Here is a 13,213-nt window from a genome sequence, read left to right as displayed (position 1 = left end):
GAGGCACGCAGTTCACGGGAGGAGTGATGGCGGAGGCAGCACGACTGCTATCACTGGAGCAGCACTTCACCACTCCTTACCATGCCCAGTGCAACGGACTGGTGGAAAGGTTTAATGGTACCCTGAAAACCATGCTGAGGAAACTAGCTCAGGAGAAACCACGCACGTGGGACAGGTACATCCCAGCACTGCTTTTTGCATACCGCGAGGTTCCTCAGGAGAGCTTGGGTTTTTCCCCATTCGAGCTGTTGTACGGCAGACAGGTACGCGGTCCCATGGCTATCCTGCGTCAGGCTTGGACGGACGAAGAAGCTGACGAGGAGGTGCAGACGACAGCGACCTACATCGTAGAACTCAGGAACAGGATTGAAGAGACCTGCAAACTGGCTCAAGAGAATCTGGGAAGAGCAGCACAACGTTACGCGCGAGGATTCGACCGCAAGGCACGGCCGCGCAGCTTCAAGATCGGAGAACGGGTGTTGCTACTTCTACCTGTCAAACACAACAAGCTACAACTGCAGTGGCAAGGACCTTTTGAGGTGACAGCGAAGGTGGGCCAGAACGACTACCGGATCGTCATGAACGGGAAAGCACGCCTGTACCACGCCAACCTGCTGCGCGCCTACATAGAGAGGACTGCCTACGGGAAAAAGGACAAAGTGACAGAGACAGTTGCCGTCGTGATGGACGAGACAACGGAGGAACAGGGAGGAGGACGTGTACCAGTTTGTCCGCTGGAGGCTAGTGAGGATCACACGGACGTGCACATCTCACCTGATCTTGGGGACGACCAGCAGGCGGACCTGCAAGAGATCCTGAAGGATGCAGCACGGGTCCTTACAGACATACCACTTCAGACGCATTTAGAGGAGTTCACCTTCGACTTGCTGGAGAAACAGCCAGTGAGGACGAAGCAGTATCCCATGCCTCATGCCCAGAAGGAGGTGGTCAGGAAGGAAATCGCCGGCATGACGAAGTTGGGCGTCATCGAGCCAGCGAACTCTCCCTACAGTTCACCGATTGTACTTGTGAAGAAGAAGGATGGACGCGTCAGGTTCTGTGTCGACTACCGGAAGCTGAACAAGATTACGGCGTTTGACGCGGAACCCATGCCTGATGTGGACTACCTCTTCAGTCACTTGGCAAAGGCCAAGTACTTTTCCAAACTGTACCTCACCAAGGGATACTGGCAAATTCCGGTTGCCGAGGAAGATCGCCCAAAGACTGCATTCACCACTCCATTCGGCCAGTTCCAGTGGACAGTCATGCCTTTTGGACTACAGAATGCAGGTGCCGTCTTCACTCGCATGATGAGGAAACTTTTGGAACCGTTGAAGCGCGAGGACATCAGCAGTTTCATCGACGATGTGCTGATCGCGACTGAGACATGGACTGAACATCTCGACGCCCTGCGCGACGTGTTCGGAAGGTTGAAGGACGGAAATCTGGGAGCTAAACCGTCCAAGTGCTACTTGGGATTTCGGGAATTGTCTTTCCTGGGTCATGTTGTCGGCGAGGGACTGCTCGTTCCAGAGGACGACAAGATCCAGAAGATTCGGGAGGCGGAGCCACCGCGCACTAAGAAAGAAGTCAGGTCTTTCCTGGGCCTTGCCGGCTTCTACAGACGCTTCATCCCGCACTTCGCCGAAATCGCACTACCACTGACCAACCTTACCAAGAAACTACAACCGACCGTTGTAGTGTGGACTGAGGAATGCAGCTCCGCATTCAACACCTTGAAGAGGCGACTCACCAGTCAGCCTATTCTCCGACTACCAGACCTGAACAAGGACTTCGTACTGAGGACAGACGCTTCAGGGAAGGGACTTGGGGCAGTGTTGCTTCAGGAGACAGAGGGGTTTTTGCACCCTGTTTGCTTCGCCAGCCGTAAGCTGACCTCGGCCGAGGCAGCATATGCAACGGTTGAACGCGAGTGTCTCGCCATTGTCTGGGGCATCCAGAAGTTCGAAGCGTACCTGTACGGACGACCTTTCTGTCTGGAGACGGACCATCAACCTCTGCAATATCTTCAGGTTGCAAGGTTGGCAAACGCCAGACTTATGCGCTGGGCGTTGATCCTCCAACCGTACCAATTCACAGTACGCGTCATTCCAGGCACCAACAATGTTGGAGCCGATTTTCTCTCTCGTGCTGTAGAGGAGAACATGACTGGGAGCGAAACCAAGGTTTCGTCTTGAAGAGGGGAGGTGTGTCACGATTAGGTGACAGGGATCAAGAAAAGGTCACTCGGTGGGGTGCCCTCTCTTGATCCAGTGCGACAGAAAGTGTCTGTTTTCCGTCAACCGGATGTGGATTTTGCTGACAGCGCCAAACAAGCACGAGATTTCTGTTTTTGCACGCATTTCACGGAGTGGTTTTTGCTATCGGGACAGAATTGTCGATAGCTGAATTTGTTAGGTGACAAGGTTAGTCACGTGTTATTCTCAAGGTTGTCTGTCTGAGACACGGTAACGGCGCACAGCCGCTGAAGACAGCAGTCGTTACCAGGTCCCAACACTCGAGAGACAAAGAAGCACCCAAAAGCTTGAAAATGACAGATTCTGGTCTTGGAGATGTGACACGGGAAGATTTGATCAGACTTCAGAACCAGGACCCAACTTTGTCACGGATGAGAGAACTAGCACGAGGTAGTGATCCTGCTCCCTGCGGAAAACGTGGACAAGTTCAGTTTATTTGGAAGAGAGGAATTCTGCAGAGACGTTTCATCACGACTGACGGAACATATAGCCAGGTGGTGATTCCCGAATCTCTGAGAGCCGGAGTTCTCAGTCTCTCGCACGATGTTCCGATGGCTGGCCATTTAGGGACCAGGAAAACTCAAGATCGACTAAGGCAGTCTTTCTACTGGCCCAGAATGGGCGGGGACATCCGTCGTTACGTACAATCATGTGATGCATGTCAAAGAGCTTTGCCGAAAGGAAAAATACACAAAGTTCCCTTTGGGAAGATACCACTCATCGATTGTCCAACCGAGTGGAGTGGACAGACCACTGTTAGGAAGCATACCAGACTTTTCGGCAGATGTTAAGTCAACGTCCTGTCATCCGAGTTCCGGATCTATCTCTACTGTTGTACTCCAAACAGTCGCATTGTTCAAGATGATGGACATGAAACTAATACTTAGTTCAGTCTGAGTAGGGGGGTGTGTCACAAGCGCCTGTTGTATGGAAAAGACCGACAGAAAGCGCCTGTGTTTGGTGTTTGGGCGTTACTGCCTGGTGGTGCGCTATATGGTTTTTCTCGTGCTTTTCGTGATTTACGTTATGATGTTTGTGAACTGTGTTTATTTGATGTATGAATTTAGAAACTGGGGAATAATACTTCATTCGGAGAAGGCTTGCGTTCCAAGCAGCGAATCCAGCTACAGCAGCTGTAGGTTCGGTTTCAGAGACCGGACTGGGGAAGGGCATAATGATTTGTCTTGTACATGCGGCCGAGATGCGGTGAGTCTTTATTTGTAATATATGCATCGGAGTTATAGGAAATAACTTTAGGGACATGTAGTTTGTTACTTTGATATACATAATATATGCATACGTCCGAGTCGACCGGCCGTTTGTTTGTTGTTTGTTTGTTTGTTTGTTTGCTTGTCTGCAAGTGCAGTATAATGGGTTTCTATTGTATACTTGTTGTACTTTGCCTATGATAGTTATGATTATATTTAAGAAATATTGTTAAATCGTGTTGTTAATATATTGATGCTAGTAGCTAGTTTGAACACTAATTTGAATATGTTTAAATGGTTGCCAGCATGAGTGATTTGGGTATATGAGTGTGTGAATCAGTATTGCCATTGTCCATATAATCCTGCTTGGAGTTATTGGCATAAGACGGGCCGGGTAAAGGGTAGCGTGATGTTGACTGTGAAACTAACTCTACGCATATTTCAGGTCGTCCTGTTGTTAACCTGAAGGCTGAAACAATCAAGTTCTGGTGTCAACTTTAACCGGAAGATGACATTTCACTCACATCTACATCTACATCTACGTCTGCGCAGTCTTCTGCTTCACCTTTAACTCAGTGTCGTCCTACTACCGTCATTCTATCGTCTACGTCTACATCGTCGGGATTTCTATCTACTGCTGGACTCAGTTGGTTACTTGAGTATTACCCTTATTACCTAGCTCGATAAATAAGCCTTTTACTCCAGCAGGTCATTAACTTAAATGTGTGTGTGTGCGTGTGTGTGATAAATATGTTTATAAGTGAACAATAATATTTCCTCTTATACTACAATTCGTGTTTGTGGAACTTATTTATGCAAGATTCTTATTGAGTCGGTGGTTGACTGGCTGCGCACGTGTGTGATGCATGTGTGTGTGTGACACGGCATGAGTAAATTTTAGTATTGTTGATTTGTTAAACTTGTTTCCTACTTTGCTTCTTGTCTAGTGTCCGCCTGTGTTTGGTGTTGTTGCCCTCATACGGGTTCTTCAACGTAGCACACGCACGAAATGTTAGGCCACTGTTTCTTGCTGCTCCTTGCGGCCTTGTTGGCCAAGAGCGCACACAGACAAACCCATCCAACCACCCCATCCCCGGTAACTGCTGGAAGCGCAGTCTGCTACCTGCGATCCTTGAGACGCATTTTCTCTCCCCCAGCAAACACACACCCCGTGAACACCATCCTCTGTCTCTTGCTGCTCGCAGGAGACATTCAGTCCAACCCTGGGCCCAGGGCGTGTAAGTACCCATGTGGAGTATGCTCCAAAGCATGCACATGGCGGACGCCCTGTGTTCGCTGTGATAGCTGTAAGGGTTGGTACCACCAAAACTGCAATCTACTGGCCGTATAAAATTTCATCTCACACGGCATCACTGCAGAGCGCCTAGAACTGTACCCACGGAATATGCGCGATATAAGCCTCATTGATTGATTGATTGATTGAAAACTGTATGTGTATGCCCCAAGTCATATTTGAAAGCCTGAAAAACATCTCCTGGGAATGTACCCAGTGCGGTCTCCCAAATTTCTCAACCTCCCTTTTCAACACCATAATTTGTGAAGACTCAAATGTTTATGATACATTGAGATCTGTCTCGGCAAACACTTCTGGGTCTGACGTAAGTTTTGATTGCCCGGGTGCCACATCATCCCCAAAAGCGGCATCACGGGAGAACCAGTCAAGGGGAAACCCACCCACAGCCCGAAAAGACCAGCCTCTGACAGCCGTGGTGATCAACTGCCAGTCAGCCAGGGACAAGAAGCCACTCCTGGAGAACTTGGCAGACTCTACCCAAGCAGACATCATCATCGGCTCGGAATCATGGCTGACCCCGGACATTGCTTCCCAACAAGTTTTCCCAGACGGCTACACAGCGTTCAGGAGGGACAGACCCGACGGCCATGGAGGTGTGTTCGTCCTGGCCTCGGCAAAGTATGAGAGTTGCCAGCCGGAAGAACTCCAACAAGACACCCCATGTGAGCAGTTATGGGTCAAGGTCAAGATCAGAGGTCAGGCTGACCTCTACGTTGGTGCAGTCTACAGACCCCCCTCCACCCAGCCTGGCTACTTCGAGCATCTACGGACAAGTCTCCAGAAGATCCCACCTGGTGCACATATATGGATGGGAGGCGACTTTAACTTGCCTGATGTGGAGTGGCCGACTGAATCACTTAAACCAAATGCTACACACGCTACAATATCCAGGGAACTCATCAATATCTGTGGAGACTTCCACCTCGAACAGATCAATAACCAGCCCACACGCATAACTGAGGACACCTCAAACATACTTGACTTATTCTTCACTAACAACGCAACACTCGTCAACAACACTGACATAACCCCGGGTATCGGCGATCACGAGACACTAGTGGTCGAAAGCAGACTACGACCATTCTACATCAAAAGGTCACCAAAAACCGTTCTCCAGTTTCGTAAAGCAAACTTTGAGGCTATGGGGCAGGAAATTGATAGCAAAAAACAAGACTTTATTGCGGAAACACAAACATCATCAGTTCAGGAAACGTGGACTAGGTTTAGGGATATGCTAACCTCACTCATGAGCAAGTACATTCCATCAAAGAGAATTAGCGGTGTCGTGGCAGCCCGACCCTGGCTCACGCCAAAAGCTAGGAACCTTAACAAGAAGTTACAGCGCATGCACAAAAAGGCCAAGAATAACACAGACGCAAGAACACAATACACCAAGCTAAAGACAAGAGTCCAAAAAGAACTTAGACACGCCTACTGGTCATACATTAACAACTTGATTGACCCACCATCTGTGGCAGAGGGTGCCCCTGCCAACGGCGGTAACCAGAAAAGATTCTGGAGTTACATTAAGTCATTACGCAGAGACACAACTGGAGTCTCTCCACTGAGGGACCCAGCTAGGGGCATGCTGTTCTCAGCAGCAAAGGATAGAGCTAACATACTCAACACACAGTATCAGTCAGTTTTCACACAAGAAGATCTACAAGGAGACTTGCCCACTCCCGAAGGATGTCCTTATCCATCCATGGACAACATCAAGGTCACGGAAGAGGGTGTTTTCAAACTTCTCGCGAAGATAAACCCTCACAAGGCTTCCGGTCCTGATGGCCTTCCAGCTAGAGTTCTCAAAGAGTGCGCCCACCAGCTTGCACCACTCTTAACTGTAATTTTCAACAAATCACTAGAAGAAGGGGCAGTCCCCGAGGATTGGAGACGAGCGAACGTCTCCGCCATTTTTAAGAAAGGAAGCAGGCACGACGCAGCCAACTACAGACCAGTTTCACTCACCAGTTTATGTTGTAAGCTCCAGGAACATGTTATTACCAGCAACACCATGGCCCATTTAGAAAAGCACAAGATCCTAACAGACGCACAACACGGTTTCAGAGCACGCCGCAGCTGCGAAACTCAACTTCTGACTCTCACACATGAACTGGCCGCTAGCTTAGATTTAGGTAAACAGACAGACATGGTAATATTAGACTTTTCTAAAGCGTTCGACCGTGTCCCACACCGTCGACTCCTGGCAAAATTAGACCACTACGGCATTAGGGGGACCACCCACAAATGGATTGACGCATTCTTATCAGGCAGAACTCAACAGGTAGTTGTAGATGGTGAAACATCAGACCAAGTCCCAGTAGTGAGCGGAGTGCCACAAGGAACAGTAATGGGGCCCCTTTTGTTTCTCCTCTTCATCAACGACCTCCCAGATAAACTCATCTCTAAAACCAGGTTGTTCGCAGATGATTGCATTGTCTACAGGGAAATTAGAGACATACAGGATTGTAGACTCCTTCAAAGTGATTTAAACACCTTGTCACAGTGGGAAAGGACTTGGGGTATGGAATTCCACCCACAGAAGTGTAGTGTTTTGACTTGCTCCAGATCACGCAAGAGAACCACCTTTGACTATGTTCTGAAAGGTTTCACACTAGAGCAGACAACCAGCTCCAAGTATTTAGGTGTAGATATCTGTAGTGACCTTTCATGGAAGTCCCACATCGACCGTGTTACCAAGAAAGCAAACGGCGTTCTCGGATTCCTGAAAAGAAACCTACGCACAACCAACAAGAAGACCAAGTCCAACGCATACTTCACGCTCGTACGACCACACTTAGAGTATTGTAGTGCAGTTTGGAACCCGCACACCGTAGAGATGACCAAAAAGGTAGAACAGATTCAACGTAGGGCAGCAAGGTATGTGACACACGATTATAGCTATGAAAGTAGTGTCAGTTCCATGTTGCAGTCACTCGGATGGGAAACCCTAGAAAGTAGGCGCACCAAGACCCAACTCACAATGCTCCACAAAATCATCAACAACCTGGTAGATATCCCCCCAGACCCCTACCTCACCCCTGGCACTGGCAGAACTCGATCCAACCACAACCTTAAACTTCGCCAAATTTCCGCCCGTACAAACTATTTCAAATACAGCTTCTTCCCGCGTACCATCCCCGTGTGGAATTCCCTCCCGGCAGCTGCTGCCGAGGCTCCCTCTCTGGTATCTTTCAGAGGGGAGCTCTCCAAACTCTCATTCTAACTCCTCCCCACTCCTTATTTTGTTTCAAAGTTAGAGTAGGGTCTCAGTTATATTCAGTTCCTCCTTGATCGTTTTGTTTCGTTTGACTACTTCCTTTATGCTTAAGTCTTTTCTATCCTCAGTTACTTTTGATTTTTTCTCCGTCTTTGTCCTCTTAAAGAGCGCTAGTCACTAAAAGTCAGCAATTGACGACGTGACGAAAATATTCTGAAATTCTGAAATGACTCTTTGCGCTTCAGCCAACACAGGGCAGCTGGAAGACGGTCAGAGGGTAAGTCACGGTTGGTTACGTTCTGGAGCGGGGGAAAAGAGAGAGATAGATAGATAGAGAGAGAGAGAGAGAGAGAGAGAGAGAGAGAGAGAGAGAGAGAGGGAGGGAGAGAGAGAGGGAGAGAGGGAGAGAGAGAGAGAGAACTGAATTGAATTGAACTTAATCTAACAAGGATTAAGATTTAAGGCTACGAGAGAGAGACAGAGACAGAGACAGAGAGAGAGAGACTGACAGACAGACAGACAGACCAACCGACAGACAGACAGAGAAACAGACAGACAGACAGACAGACAGGGAGCTGACCTGTCGTGCAACGTGGTCTTCCCCGTCACTTGTGCCGGCTGTGTGCGTGGTGCTGTCTGCTGTTTGTCTTACACCATCCCCTTCTGTCTTCATTTTGCCGTCTGTAGACATATGTGTTATGTCAAGCCAGGTGCTAACTACCCTCTTAAAACTGTGCATATAACGAACGAACACCAGCCGATGTGTAAACCTAACTAAGGTACGTGTAGAGGCCAAGCCGCCATGTGACATCACAGTCACTGGGCTCCGGTGAACGAGGAAAAGTTGTCCGCTGAAAAAAAAAGAGTCCGACGGACTTTCACTCCCAGGGGCTCCCGTTGCTAGGAACGATAGTCCCCAGCTGGACATTTGTTCTTAGACTTTCCGCGGACACATTTTCCTAGGACAGAACGTACCAGCCTATTTTTAGGGGTCGGAATTTGGGTACTGGGGGACATCTTTTTCTTTTACTCTCCGTTTGCCATCCCGAATGTGACACGTTGAACCAGGAGAGCAGCACAGAAGAACCATAGGCTATGTCTTATAATGTCCGCGTGACGGTATAAGTATCATAATGTCCGGGTGAAGCGTGTAATGCATTTGAATGGCGAACCTGCCTACAGTTGGTTTCAGTCGTTGAATAACACTGCCAGTTACACTAAAAGCAAGTTGAGAGGGATATCAATCAATGAGTCTTATACGGCATCACTGCAGAGCGCCTAGAACTGTACCCACGGAATATGCGCGATATAAGCTTGATTGATTGATATCGCGCATATTCCGTGGGTACAGTTCTAGGCGCTCTGCAGTGATGCTGTGTGAGATGAAATTGTATACGACCAGTAGATTGCAGCCATTTCGGCGCATATTTACCTTTCACGGCCTATTATTCCAAGCCACACGGGTATAGGTAGACAATTATTAACTGTGCCTAAGCAATTTTGCCAGGAAAGACCCTTTTGTCAATCGTGGGATCTTTAACTTGCACACCCAATGTAGTGTACACGGGGGGAGGTTCGGACACCGAAGAGAGTCTGCACACAAAGTTGACTCTGTGAAATAAATTTCCGCCGAACCTGGGATCGAACTCACGCTGACAGCGGCCAATTGAATACAAATCCAGCGCGCTACCAACTGAGCTATATCCCCGCCCCATGTTATATGTGTGTGTGTGTGTGTGTGTGTGTGTGTGTGTGTGTGTGTGTGTGTGTGTGTGTGTGTGTGTGTGTGTGTGTGTGTGTGTGTGTGTGTGTGTGTGTGTGTGTGTGTGTGTGTGTGTGTGTGTGTGTGTGTGTGTGTGTGTGTGTGTGTGTGTGTGTGTGTGTGTGTGTGTGTGTGTGTGTGTGTGTGTACTTTGCCTTTACACAACGATGTGCACATGACTTCAACTGCATAGAACAAAGCGGACTCTCAGTCCGAAAATAAGTCCTAACAGCGGACACTCTGTCTCAACGATCATAATTATGCTGACATTACAGCCTCGGAAATAGGACACCTTTTCCCAGGAAATAGAGTCCAGGGACTTATGTTCCTAGGACACCAGTCCTGGGACATACTTTCCTGGGGAAAAAAAGTCTGCCGGACTTTCAAACAGCCGGACAATTCATCCTTTCACACCGGTACACATTATTTCCAAAGCAACAGACATGCTCTCTGCCGGACACTGTCGTCTGTACAGTGCACGCTCGATAGGAGGCTTTATTCTCCTGATTTCATCTGCATCGGAACTTGGTGAACTGACTTGCGCCACGTCGGCTTGCCTCAGCTTCAAGAAAACAGACCCTTTCCCCACTTGGTCACTTACCAAACATTAACAGCCTGATTGACCAGAGTAAGAACGTTTTATTGAAACAATTTCCTAACAAATCAATGAGAATATAGGAAATGGTTTGAAAGTGGAGGAAGTATAAGTTTTATGTCGAGCGTTGTCCCGTACAAAACTTTCTGAACGGGTCTCTTCCATACTCGGCGTAGAATAAAAGACTTACAAATGTGTCATCCAAACATCTTATAACACTATGCATATATGTCAATAACACCCAAAGACTTATGTCGGACTTTCGCGGAATGTTTTGGACTAGAAACATTTCAAAACACACCTGTAACAAGAAAATGAACAAAGCAGTCACTCGAACGTTAAGTTTAACACAAAGCACAGAAGCTTCAAATAGGCGCCCCTTACCTGTGTCACTTGTGGCAGGCTTGATGACCGAGTTAAGAGAGTCAACCCATTCTGACACCCGTTCATCACCCTCCATCACACACAGTACTGTGCCGTCCTCCGTCACCACCTGGCCTCGGCACCACTGTAACACAGTCGGTGACATTACACCCATCACGTCAACAACACAAACACACCTGGTATCATCACCACTATAACACAGTCAGTGACATCACATTTTTCACGTCAACAACACAAACACACCTGGTATCATCACCACTGTAACACAGTCAGTGACATCACATCCAACACGTCAACAACACAAACACACCTGGTATCATCACCACTGTAACACAGTCAGTGACATCACATCCATCACGTCAACAACACAAACACACCTGGTGTCACCACTGTAACACAGTCAGTGACATCACATCCATCACGTCAACAACACAAACACACCTGGTGTCATCACCACTGTAACACAGTCAGTGACATCACATCCTTCATTTCAACAACACAAACACACCTGGTATCATCACCACTGTAACACAGTCAGTGACATCACATCCATCACGTCAACAACACAAACACACCTGGTGTCACCACTGTAACACAGTCAGTGACATCACATTTTTCACGTCAACAACACAAACACACCTGGTATCATCACCACTATAACACAGTCAGTGACATCACAGACTAGTTCAAGTCCGTTACCGTTACATACATTGTTAAAGCAGATGGTTGACTAAACCTAGTGCATGTGTCAAGAATATGTAAATAGGTTACGGACTATATTGTCGCATGTCACGCGCGGGTAATAAGCAAATCACGGCTTGGCGGGAACAGTCATGTGACGTGAGCGAGCCTAGCTGAGAGAGGATTCTTCGAGCAGCAGACGACAAGAGAGGTCGTTCTGCTAAAAGATAGCCAGACGTGGCTATAGTGAAAAAGCCGGTAGTAGTCGTAAGGAAGACTAGGCTTGCTCTGGATACAGACAAGCAAAACACGAGGTGGAAGGATAGCCTGTGTATTTACCGTGCTGAAGAATCACCCTGTTATCTGTGAAGCACAGAAAAGGGTATGTATACGTTGGTTGCATAAATGATGTAAAACTGAGTATTGAGCGGTGACAGGGCAGATATAAAAGGCATTATTCCCCCCTCTGCTTCTTTACCTCTGTAACTTGTAGGGGTAGTTATTTTTGTTTATTACCAATTCAGTGTCCCATATGGCTTTTTGACCAATCAGGACGGATTCTAGGTGACCCTCTAAATGTTATAACGTTCAGGCAGGGACCCTTTTTGTTTATCAAGCTAAAAATGAACAAGACAAAGTAAACATTTAAATCAGCAATATCAGTGTGATTTATTCTAAAGAATGACACTTCAAATGCTGTCAGATAATACTCTCTTTATCTAAAAAAAAATACTGAAAAGCGAGTTTTGTCGGTGGGTGCTTTACGGAACAGCGAGGCACCGCCCATCCTCTGTGCAATGCCGACTCGCTCACTTGAAATCTAAATTATCAAAGTTCGGAAAATCAAGTGAAATTGGGTCACTCGCTTTACGTCAAATGTATCTTTACGTCATTTCCCATCCGTCTGGAGTCGGTTCTAAATCTGTCGCTCTCTAAGAAAAAGCGAAGCAACCGAAACGCATGTTCAACATGGTTTGTTGTGTGTCAAACGCATTTGACCTGTGAATATTCATCACGTAAGGTGTGTTACTCTGATTGGCTGACCCAGGTCACGAGAATTCTTTGACTGACAGGCATAATCAGGTAGGAGCGCTCCAGTTCCCATTGCGGCTGTTCTGTCTAATTCGCGGGGTCGCTTCGAAATTTCTTTTGGTCGAATTAAACGGTAATAAAACCGTTATTTCTAATATGCTGACTGTTAGCAAATGATAACAGACATGTCTCACAAACGATATCAGCATTCGCCTAAAAGGCTCATGCTTGATATCTTTTTTCTCGACATGTCTGTTATCATTTGCTAACAGTCAGCATATTAGAAATAACTCATAATAATGACCCAGCAACCAAACAAATAACGACCCAGCAACAGCCTGAATCTTCGATAGTGCAATGGGTTGAGAAGCTGTTCTGTTTCGGTACTACTTTTTGCGACTGAAAAGTTCCGAACGCTCTAATGTACGAAGTATACATCTCTGGAGCAAACAATACAAACATACCGCGCATTTAAATTAACAACTACAGGCATGAACACATGAATCTCCATATAAAATCCATGAGTTCGGTTGTTTTCTGAATCTAGATCAGACGTTCATCACAAGCAATTTCCCAAGGCAAGTAACTCATACTTTGTCTAGCGACAAGAGTAGTTCCCCTTCTTTTCACTCAGTTTCTTCGACAACAGACTGCAATCCGACGGTCAGTTTTCAACAATATTTCATTTAATAAACAGATCACACGCAACCAAATGACACACACATCTCATCAATTTAAACAACATAAAGCGGTTTCAT

This window comes from Littorina saxatilis, linkage group LG16, assembly GCF_037325665.1.
Source record: "Littorina saxatilis isolate snail1 linkage group LG16, US_GU_Lsax_2.0, whole genome shotgun sequence".
Taxonomy (NCBI): domain Eukaryota; kingdom Metazoa; phylum Mollusca; class Gastropoda; order Littorinimorpha; family Littorinidae; genus Littorina; species Littorina saxatilis.
The sequence above is the reverse complement of the archived record's forward strand: the minus strand, read 5'-3'. Positions refer to the sequence as shown.